Source organism: Hevea brasiliensis, chromosome 14 (assembly GCF_030052815.1).
Source record: "Hevea brasiliensis isolate MT/VB/25A 57/8 chromosome 14, ASM3005281v1, whole genome shotgun sequence".
Classification (NCBI taxonomy): Eukaryota; Viridiplantae; Streptophyta; class Magnoliopsida; order Malpighiales; family Euphorbiaceae; genus Hevea; species Hevea brasiliensis.
The window spans coordinates 35,835,108-35,847,914 of NC_079506.1; positions in this window are offsets into that span (position 1 = coordinate 35,835,108).

Genomic DNA, 12,807 nt, shown 5'->3' on the forward strand with positions numbered 1-12,807 from the left:
CGTCGATTTGTGAAAGGATTTACAATGTTGGCATCTCCATTGACCAAGCTGCTTAGAAAAGATGTGAAATTTCAGTGGACGGATAAATGCCAACAGAGTTTTGATGAATTGAAGAAATGTTTGACTGAGGCTCCAGTCCTGACTTTACCTACTCCGGGTAAAGAATATACAGTTTATAGTGATGCTTCTCACAATGGGTTAGGCTGTGTACTGATGCAAGATCGAAATGCCATTGCCTATGCATCACGCCAGCTGAAACCGCATGAGAGGAATTATCCGGCAAATGACTTGGAGCTTATAGCTATTGTGTTTGCTCTTAAGATCTGGAGACACTATTTGTATGGGAAAAAGTGCTACATCTACACAGATCATAAGAGTTTGAAGTATTTGGGCACTCAGAAGGAGTTGAATTTGAGACAGAAGAGATGGTTAGAATTGATAAAAGACTATGATTATCTGATAGACTATCAGCCAGGGAAAGCTAATGTTGTGGCTGACGCATTAAGTCGCAAGACTATGGCAAGTCTACGGGTTACTCCTTTGTCTATGGTACATGAGTTGAGATCATTACATGCCAGCTTAGAGATTAATGATGAGGGGCAGACAACAGTTGCATGGCATGTATAGCCAGTGTTGATTGATTAGATCTGAATGGCTGCTCAGAATGATGAAAGGTATCAGAAGCTGTTGGAAGAAGTCAGGCAGGGCAAGAAACCAGAATTCTCAATAAGAGATGATGGCCTACTGCTACACTAGGGCAGAATATGTGTTTCTGTTGATGTTGATTTGAGGCATATCATTTTGAAGGAAGCACATGAGTCTCCTTTTGCCATGCACCCTGGTGGTACAAAAATGTATAGAGGGATAAAGGAGCATTACTGGTGGATGGGTATGAAAAGAGATGTGGCAGAGTTTATTTCTAAATGCCTAACTTGTCAGCAAGTGAAGGCAGAACATCAAGTACCCGCTGGGTTGTTACATCCACTACCAGTACCAGAATGGAAATGGGAGAGAATAAAGATGGATTTTGTGATAGGACTTTCGAGGACACAGAAGAGTCATGATGCAGTATGGGTCATTGTTGACAGATTGACCAAGTCTGCTCATTTTTTGCCAGTTCGGATGGACTACAGTTTAGAAAGATTGGCCAAGTTGTACATTGATGAGATAGTAAGACTACATGGAGTGCTAGTATCCATCGTGTCAGACAGAGATCCTAGGTTCACTTCTAGATTCTGGGGTAGTCTTCAAAGAGCCCTAGGAACTAGATTGAACTTCAGTACTGCATTCCACCCACAAATAGATGGTCAGTCCGAGAGGGTAATTCAGATATTGGAGGACATGCTACGGGCTTGTGTGATTGAATTTGAGGGCAGTTGGGACACACACTTGCCTTCGATTGAGTTTGCTTACAACAATAGCTACCAATCAAGCATTGGGATGCCTCCATATGAAGCTTTGTATGGCAGACAATGTAGAACCCCGTTGTGTTGGGATGACGTGGGTGAAAGAAAGATGATTAGACCCGAAATTGTTCAGCAAACTGAGGAGAAGATCAAGGTGGATCAGAGATCGACTTAAGACTGCATCAGACCGTCAGAAGTCCTACATTGATTTAAAGAGAAGAGATATTGAGTATGCAGTGGGTGAGAAAGTATTCCTCAAGGTTTCTCCTTGGAAGAGAATTATGAGATTCGGCAGAAAGGGGAAACTGAGTCCTCGTTTCATTGGTCCATATGAGGTTCTGGAAAGAGTTGGTCCTTTAGCATATCGATTGGCACTACTTCCAGAGTTGGAGAAGATATATAATGTCTTCCATGTGTCTATGTTAAGGAGGTATCGATCAAACCCATCTCATGTACTACCAATAGAGGAAATTGAAGTGAATCCAGACCTCACATATGAGAAAGAACCCATAGAGATTCTGGCTTATGAGGTGAAGCAGCTACGGAACAAGCAGATCCCGTTAGTAAAAGTGCTGTGGAACCATCATTCGGGCCAGGAGGCTACTTGGGAACGAGAGGAGGACATGAGGAGACAGCGCCCACAGCTGTTCAGAGATTGATACCAGGTAAAATTTAGAGACGAAATTTATTTTAAGGGGGGGAGAATTGTAACACCTCTATTTGTATAGCCTGGTATATATTCACTATTCCGGTGACCGGTATCGGTCCGGACAATTAAGGGGATTAGAACCACACTTAAGACAACTAGATAAGCCTTAAACCCAAATAATTAGTAATTGTTAATTAGTTAAGTATAAATAAGAAAAACAGAACATAAGAAGTTAAACGAGCTGAGAGTCACAGCGATGGGTGACCTTCTCGGGAAGGACTGCGAAGTCGATTTAAACTCAAATTTCGAACTGTAAAATGTGACGCCGCGGTCCTTAAGACTATTGCAAACACAGTGGAAAAGAGAAAATCACAAAAAAGAATTGTTAAGCCAGTCAAATAATTAGGTCAGGGATCCGAAATAAATATTGAATTATTTTCAAACTGGGTCGAACCGGCGAGGGACAATTTGGTCAATTAACCCCGAGAGCTGACTCCTGACCTAACTGTCAAATAAAATCGGAGAAAAGAAAATTTCAGAATCGAGAATTAAATTAAAGAACTAATGGAAAAATAAATAAAAAAATAAAAAAAATTGAAAAAGTGAAAAGAGATGACATCATGCATGACATCATGCATGATACCATAAATATTATAATTAAAAATTTATTTAATTTTTTTTTTTGTCTTCCATAAGACTAAAAGCATAAAGAAAAGAAAAAAAAAATAAACAAAAGCCTTCTTCCTCAATTTTCGTCTCTCTCTCTCTCTCTCACCCTCTCCCTCACAAAAACTCCATTAAAGCTCATTTTGAGCTTGAAGAAACCCTAATTCCCACCATAGAAACCCTACTCTCCATCACTAGATCTTGTAACTAGACCTTGATAAGGAGATTTACAACAAAAAGAAAAAGAAAAAAGAAGTTTGGAGAGGTGGAAAAATTCTGCACAAGGTTAGTAAATAAACTTGATTTGTTAGTTGATTTAATTGTGTTTATAGTTGAATAAACTTAGAAATTCATTTAAAATGAAAAGAAAACATCTTAGGGGCACTAAAGGGAAATTCGGCCAGCATGTGTGGGGGTATAATTTGCATGGTTTGATTGAATTAGAGGTGAATATGAACATCAAGGAGTTGAATGATTATGGTTATATGCTTTGAATTAGCTAAATGCAACAAATTGGTGAACTAGGGTTTTGGACACTTAGGGTTTAGGAGTCAAAAATGTGAGAAATTGTGAAATGATGTATTTGACCTAGTTTCAGGTGAGAAATGGTCATTTGTGACCAATTGAGATGTCTTGAAAGTGTTAGAGGTGAGTTTAAATTCGGATTGAAAATGGTCATGTTGCAAGCAGCAAGACCAAGGTCCCTTTGAGGACCAAAACTGAAAATTTACAAGTCCAATTAGTATGAGACCAATTGGGAATGAAAATAGACACAAAATGACACATTTTTCATTTAGGAATCATGCCCAAAAAGTGACCAAAACCTAGTGAACAAATTGACCAAATCCGGATTTTTGCAGTCTGACCTATACAAAAATGACCAAATGAACAGTATCTGTTCATCTGTTCATTTGTTCATTTGGCTATAACTTGGGCTAGGCAGGTCTAAATGACCTGAAATTTTACCAGTGGATAGCTGAGATATAGACCTAAAACTTTGATGAAGAACACAAACCCAAATTATGCACTTAACCAAGTCATTTGGCCACCCAAAGTTGGTGACCTAAAACTGCCAGAACCAGAATTTGCCCAGAAAATCTGGGATAAGTCCAATCCGGCAGCCATGATTCAAATGGCTATAACTTGAGCTACAAAAATCCAAATGGAGTGATTTAAAAAGGAGAATAAAGTTAGGACAATATGGAACATTTTCTATGAAGAAAGTTTTGCTAAATTCTAACAGAAAAATGACCAATGGAACAGTGCAACTTAAGACACCAAAACTGAAAATTTGCAAATTTGCCTAAAAGACTTAGAATTTGAGTGAACAACCAAAACCAACAAATTTAGTGACCAAAATGTGGTATGTGGGTGAAGTTGGAATTCCCATACCTATTAAGCCTTAGAAAGTCAACAAATTGACTTGAATAGTGTCGTGAATAGTAACCCCAAAACACAAATTTTAAAGAACGTCAAGTTTAGCACATTAGAGCTAGGTAAAAGCGAATTTAAATTTATTTTTGGATTTATGCTAAGCTATGGTACTGAAACACTATGAAACTATGTGTTTCAGTGGAAAGGAACATCGGGAAAGAACCCGAGGAATCGAGTCAAGGCCAAGAGGAACTCGCTTAAGGTTTGTGCACAACGTAGAATTTTTGTAAATTCTCTTCTTCATATTGTTTTGAATAATTTGAAATATTGAATTGTGACATCATTGTGATGAAATATTTATTATGCTTTTGATTTAAATTGTTGAAAGTTATTTGTGTATACTTAAAATGGCAATGTTTAGTAAATTGTTAAGATAAGTTTTGAAACCACAGTGTCATGATTTGAACACCTCACTAGCATGACTAGTAGGGGTAATCAGTTTCGAATTTTGATTCCTTCTCTGGCTGAAGTGTTGAGGTGTGTGCCAGTAGAAGAAGAAATTGAATGGATATCCATATATTTGAGCTAGCTAGCCTTGTGATGTGACTTCTCCTTACCCTCTGGCTATTGAGATTATATTTATTTCGAATGGCATGATATAACTGTGGGTTTTATGAAATTGGTTTTGATACTTCGAAATGAAATTGTTTGGATTAAAATCTCATAATTCATGTTTTATATTTAATTCTCATGTTCAGTCCAATTTTTGAATAAATATGATTTAAACTCTGCATAAAGATTATTTTAGTACGTTGTGCACCACTGAGTCCTAGTACTCAACGATGGCTGTTATTGCTGTTGCAGATATAGAGACTAGAAGAGCAACAGAGTGAGCTGCTGAGGACAGAGGAGCTACTTGCTTTGAAGTTATCGGGTATATTTTATACCCTGACTGTAAAAAAATTCATTTTGATGTATGTAATGCACGTAGATGTATGGACATGTAAAATTGGTCTTGAGCAGCTTGTATAAAGTTTGTAATAAATTTTAGTTTGAATTTCTTTTAATGTAAATTTTTGTAATGATGTATATAAATTATTTTGTCTTTAATGAAATATGAATGGTAGTATTTTGTTTTAAATTGAATGAAATTCATTAATGGTATTTTGATGATTGTTGGCTATTGGAAATGGTGGATTTGAATTTTGGAGATTGATAATGATGTTGAAATTGAATGTGAATTTGAAGAAGTTGTTGAGACAGATTGTTGGAAGTGCTTTTTACAGGAATTTGAAGAACTGTTTTCTCAAAATACAGACGGCACTCTGCCGAAATTTTTATATAATTTGTGGAAAAATAAAATGGGCCAAAAATTTCAACTAGCTTTCAACTTTAATTAAATCTTTTAATACCAATTAGAAAATGCTCACCACTTATCAAAAGTAAGAAAATTATTTTAAAATCCCTTGTAGGGTACTTAATGAGTTATCGGTAGGTGAAGTTCGGTAGTTCATTAGGTATTCTACGGGAACATGTTATGCCTTACAGAGGGGTAAGGTGTGATAGGGTAGGTAAGTGTTTGGGTTTATGGCTAGGCATTAATGTGGGTTCCAAAGGAATAAGAGGGATAAATCTAAGCTCAAATTGGTTCCAAAGGGAAATTTTTAAAGTAAGGTTGGCTAAGGCTAAAATATGGGTTTAAAATCCAAAGAATGTCTAGATCATTTCTTTTTTTCAAGTGCATGCTATGATTTCACCTTGAAAGGTTTAGAAGGATTATTCTAGGATTGGTGAGACATTAATTAGCTACTTCTTACCCTAGAGTTTTCTCTAAGCACTCAAACTCAATGCAATTGATTGGGTGACTCTTGGCTAAGAAGATATAAACTAAGGCAAGGATCTAATAACCTTGCACTTATCCAAAACTTTTAATCCATCAAACCCTTCTAAAAGTAAGCTCAATTGCTCTTCAAAGCAATTCTCAATCCTCTAAGGACAAGGTAAAAAATTATTTTTATGATATGCATGATCCTAAAATGAATGCATAAATCAAATTAAAACTAAGTGTAATCTATGTGAAAACTATATGCAAATGTATGTGTATGAGTATAGACGTGTGTGGTATATGTATAAGTGTATGGATTATCTATATATGAATGAATGAAATGCAATAAATGAATGAATGAAAATTTTAAAGAAAATTTTAAAAATTTTGAAAAAAATTTTGCCCTCACCCCCAAACTCAAATGAAACATTGTCCTCAGTGTCTAAAATGAATGCAAAGATGGGCAAAATTGTGTAAACTAATCAATTAATGAAATATAGACAATTGGGGATTAAATCAATATAAGCTCAAGAATTTCAAAATTAGCTCAAAATGATATTAACAATGAAGCTTTAAAGAGAAGAATGTGAAAAAGTATCCCAAATGTATGAATTTACAATGCTTAAGAAGTTGCGTAAGATGTTGCTTAAGGCTAAGCGAGGTTTGCATAAGGCTAAGTGAGATCTTAAGCACTGGGAACATGTTAAAAATAGAAAGAACTGCAAGTGATCCAGTACCTCATGATGAAATTAAACAGGTTTAGCTGAAGGGGAGCTGTGCCACTCATTAAACTTCTTACTGGGAGCAGAGGATGAACTAGACTGACCTGGACCCCTCTTTTGCTGTCTTTCCCTTCTGATCTACTCATTTATTCTGACTCTTTCTACTTTTAATGCAGCTTCAACTAATTTGGCGAAATCCATAATCTCCAATGCTGTTATCATAAGCTTAATATTGTCATTTAGCCCTTCTTCAAACCTTCTACAGCTCCCGACTTTTGTAGGGACTATCTCTCTCTCATACCAGCTCAGTCTGACAAATTCGCACTCATATTCTGCCACTGATAGCTGCCTCTGCCTTAGACTGATGAATTCTCTTCTTCTCTCTTCTAGGTACACCTTACTGACATACTTCTTTCTGAACTTAGTGAGGAAGAAATCTCAGGTGATCTGATCTGGCTGCACCTCACTGGATACTGTGTCCCACCACTGGTATGCATCATTTTGAAGTAGGGACACAGCACCCTCCAGGTTCTGCTCTGGGTACAGTGGAGCTGTCAAGCCAATTTTCAACTGTCATGGGGTTATCCTCCTTTCCCAAGAAATCTACAGCCCCATGTTTTCGTAGTTTTTCCATATGGGACTTCTGTGGTGGTGGCGAAGGTTGTGGCTGTGGTTGTGGTTGTAACACCCTCCCGGTAGCAACTCCGTACATTCTACTGTTTCGGTGACCAGTGTCGGTCCAGACAGCTAGAACGTCTGAAAAAATATTTAAACTAAAGTGAGGAACTATAATTAACTCAAATATTAATAAGAAAAATTTAGAAAAAATTTTAGAAATAAAATACAACCAAGTTAAACGAGCCGGTGCCCAAGCGATGGGTAACCCAGAGGGAAGTTGCGGTTCTCTCAACTAGGAGCCCTAGACCCGAGAAAAAATTCATAAAATAATTTTTGGGACTCCAGAGAAGGGTTATTGAGGTTCCCATGGCATTAGAATGCCAAGAAAATACCTAGAAAAATTTTTCAATCGGTACAGACAATTTTGACCCGTTAAGCCAAACGGAGGGCATTTTGGTCATTTCGCCTTCAGAGGTGATTTTTGGCCGACTTGTCCAGTTGAGTAAATAATTATTATAACATAAAATATGAATTAAGGGTGATGAAAAATTAATTTAAAGTAAGTAAAAAAGAAAAGAAAAGAAAAATCCAAAATAATGCAAATAATGACATCTTTATGATGTCATTTAAAAGCTTCCACCAATCAAAATTAAACAACCATTTAAATAACCAATAAAATAGATAATTGAGACTAAGGAAAATCAAAAAAGTAAACAGCCATCTTGTTCCTCATTTCAGCCGCACCATAGCCAAGAGAAAACCCTCCATTTTCTTCATCAATCAAGCTTGCAAATCTCTCAAACCTCACCCCAAAACCCTAAGTCACTTTCACTAAAATTTATCCTTGCACCTTGCATAACCTTTTGGCAGCCAAGAAGAAGAAGGAAAGTGAAGTTAAGCTTGGAGAAAATGCTGCCACTTAAAGGTTAGTGCATCTATATCCCTAAAACTCATTAATTTCATGATTAGGGACTTGAAATCAACATGAGTTTGTGAATTAAATGAATAAAAATTAAGTGTATGTAGCCCATGGATTTCGGCAGCCCTATTGAAGGAACAATAATGGAGTATTTTGATGGACTTAAAGTGGATTAGAGATTATGTTTAAACCATGTATGCATGTGGTTAGTGAATGAGTTGGTTAATTAAAGCATGTTGTGAAAATTCATATGGGAATTAGGGTTTTGAGGAGTGAAAATTTGGCTTGGCTTAGGAAATTATTTGAGAACATTTTAATGGTCAATTAGTGACCATTTTAGGTAAGTTGACCATAATTTGGACTGAAATATAGCATGGCAAAGTGAATGTGTAGGCTGCCTAGGGACAGCAGCAGAGTGGCTGAGATTCCAGCCCACTTACACAGCCATAACTTTGGCTGTGTAGGTCCAATTGGTGTTTGGCCAATTGGACATGAAACTAGGCTTATAATGGCACATTTTTGCTGAAGAAACCATGCCCAAAAAACCAAAGCAAGTGGACCAAAAGTTGGCCCCAATCCGGATACCCTGCAATAGCACCTGCAGAAATGACCAAATGAAGAATAACTGTTCATTTGGCCATAACTCACTGTAGATATGGTCAATTGACCTGAAATGTTTACAGCAACAAGTTAAGACATAGAAAAACAACTTTCATGAAGAAACCTACCCCAAATTATGGCCAGAACCTATTCAAAAATGCAATCACAGTCACTGTTCATGGTACTGTAAATTTGGTAATTCTGCAGTTTTGCCAATCCGGCCAGCTGTGGTTTTTGGACCATATCTGGAGATACAAAACTCCAAATGGAGTGATTCAAAAAAGGAAATTCAACTAGACAAAATAAGGAACAACTTTCATGTTTTTCATTTCTTCAAATTCCCACTGTAACAGTGCTTAATGGAACAGTAAACTTAGGCTTCAAAAACTGAAATTTCTGCCCTCTTGGTTTTAAGTTAGAAATGGTAATGGTGACCAATTCCAACAAGTTTTAAATGCAAAATGTGGTATGTTGGGAGTGCCAAAACCAATGTACCTAATTTTTACCTAAAAGTCAACATTTTAGTTGACCAAAGAGGTGAATAGTGACACCGAAACTTGAAATTTAAAGATTGAAGAATTTTAAAGTATCAAATGCCCTAGTATACCTAACAAGATTGGTTTGGATAGTTTGGCATGCCAATAGGGTTCGATTAGCGATCGCACATGGCAATATGCCATTCTGTGATTTTATGGCTTTTAGCCATTCTGACCTTGCATTGAAATTTGGCCTTGTGCCTAATATTATTTACAGCTTGTTAGCTGTTCTGTTGCTCACCGGGAGATGCATATGTGACCGATGGTGTGACGGCCCGAGGTACTAGATATCCAGTGCCAGTTTACCCGTTATCCAGTCCAGTCGTCTAGTGTAGGTTACTTGGGGCAACCAAATGAATAAAAGTGGACAAGGTAAATGATATACAAATACCTAATAAATAAAACATATACATTCGTTACATATTTATTTCTTGCTATTTCTTTTATTTTATTATTGCACCACTAAGCATTATTGCTTAGCGTGTTGCTTTTGCCACGCGTAGGTTCTGGAGATACAGATCGTGAGCCCAGTAGACCGCAAACTGAGTGAGTCCATCCTGCAGTTCTGCACAGTGTCAGTGTCACCTCAACTTCTGCAGTGCATTGGTAGGACACTAGGTGTCATTTTGGCATTCTATAATAAATTTTGATTTTCTCATATGTAATTAAACTTGTGTAATGTATATTGATGTTCATGTAAATTATGAAAATTGTATTTGTGAATGGAAAAGTAAATATCTATTTGTGATTTATACTTGATTATCACATGTGATGGATTATTGAGAACTGAAATTGAGAAATGTTGTTGGGATCTTGATATTGAGACTTTGTTGATGAATTGAAGTTGGGATTGTTTGGAAATTATTTGGAAGTGTTTTTAACAGGTTCCGAAGAACTGTTTTCCCCATTTTTAGCCGGTACTCTGCCGGATTTTCTATAAAATTTTCGGAACCTCAAATAAATTATAATTTCAATAAATGAACTATATTTCACAAACTATATTCAAAACTTTGACTAAAAAAATTAATTAAGGTAAAATAGAGTGTGCCGGTACACCGTGTGACATAGCTTACTCGGATACACTGTAGCCGGGTAAGGGGTGTCACAGTGGTGGTGGAATTGCCCCCATCATTTGTCGGTAAAATTCATGTCATTTGCTAGAATAACGCAAACTGAGGTTAGGCAGGTGCCTCAGCTGCTGGTGGAGCAAGTTCTCCCCTGCCTCCTAATTCAGCCCTTAGTGGAGCATGACTCTCCACCTCTTCATCAACTGCTTTTTGAGAAGCAGGATCCATATCCTAATCAAAATAACAAAAATAACAGATCTGCGTCAGTGTCACCTCAACTGTAACACCCCTCACCCGACTATAGTGTAACCAAGCAAAGTGTGCTACATTCGGTGCCGGAGCACCCTATCTTATCTTACTTTATTCCTTTCATATTTTAATCTCGTTATATTTTAATATTAATTATTTTTCGACGGAGAAACCAGCGGAGTTTCCCCTATTTTATTACCAGTTGACGTGTTTTACTATTTACCTGTTTGAAAGTTTCAATAATATTTTACAAATAAAATCTCATCAATTATTTTCATAACCATCTCATAATTCACATCTCATTCATATATCTCAATTTCATATTCATTTCCATGCATTATCTATATATTTCAAATCTGTCTTCGAAACCATATAATCTCATTCATGCTCAAATCACATAAGTAAAATTTTCAAATTTCTTTAATTTACATAATTTCATAATTTACATGATATATAAATTAATTACATATGAAAAAGCTAATTTATTAAATTACATTACATTTCTATTAATTACCTGCTCATAATCTACATTATAATACAATATCTAGCATTTTATACTAAATACAAAATATGATCTATATGGGCCCTATCTACATGCATTGCTGAGGAGGTGACAACCTTGAATACTCCAGCCACTTCTGCAGATCTGGACTCCAAAAATCTTAGTCAAAGTACCTGCGCGAGGAAACAAATCCATCGCGCTAAGCATTGCTGCTTAGTGGTGCAATAATAGAACAAGAAAATAAAATATACAAATAAAGAAAGAAAGAAGCATAATTCGAATATTTAAGAATCAATTTAATTTAATACAATGTGTCTAATATTAATTATCTTTTGTTCTAATTTGTTCTGCTTTGGAAGCGTTTAATTCCTAAATTCACAGAGATAATGTACAATATACAGAATTAATAAAAATACTCAGTTTATATTCATATGGCAATAGAAGGTACATTTAAAATATTTAGTTAAGTTATACCTGTTTTTGCAACTCTTTTATCATTTTACTTAACAATTTTTATGTGGTTTGGATCATTTCATAATTCTAACTAATTCTTTTGAAGTCTTATTAACTCATTTATTTGATTTCTAATATTTTTAATTACTAATAGTCTTAATTATTTCAATAAATTACACTGCCCAAGTAACCTATGACAGGCTGACTAAACTGGATAACAGGTCGTTGGCACAGGACACTACGGTGCCTCGGGCCGTCATACCATGGGACGCAGAACGTCAACCACGTATGCAGTCAGTATGGCTAAAAAGCCATGATAACACATAATCGGGCATAAAAGCCATGAATGTTGGCATAAAGCCATGAATACGGGCATAAAGCCATGAATACAGGCATAAAGCCTTTCGCAGTACTGCTAAAACAATACCCTATTGGCATGCCAATCTATCCAATCTGACACACGTGTCTAGGCAATACAAGGGCACATAATATCATTAAATATTAATATATTGTGTTTTATGAATTCATTATTTCATGATAAATTTCAATTATAATTCATACATTCATTTGATCATTTATATGATCACAATTCACATCAATTATCCTTTTATACCATTTTACTCAAAATACTTCTCCTTTCTATAATAATGAGAACTAATGTCTCATTCATACATTAATATAGTTCATTTATTCATTCATTATGTTATTCATATTGATCACAATTCTAAACAATGGTTCACATGTACCATTGTATTCAAAACATTTTCCTTTCTCATTTATACATTTAAGAATCTACTTATGTAGTCACAATTTTATATTTCAAGTTGAGTTATTAATATTTTATGAATTCCATTTGTGATGGGCATATAAGCCCTAACTATCTATTCACATCAATTAGGTGACTTATTTTTCATGTTTCAAGTAATCTATGAATATTTCATGGATTTCAAATTTATGGTCTTAATTTCCTTTTAACAATTTTGACTAAGATACATAGTCCACATTTGTCATACAATTCTAAGCATTTAAGCTTAGAATTGGTTCTAAATCTTCATCTTAGTTTGTTACTCATTTTGATTACTATTCACCTTACTAGTCAATCAAAATGTTGACTTTTTCATACTTAAGGGATATGTTAATTCTAATTACACCAAGATCCCACATTTTGAGTTTTACATTTGCTAGTATTAACTGCCAATTGCAATTTAAAGTCCCCTAGAT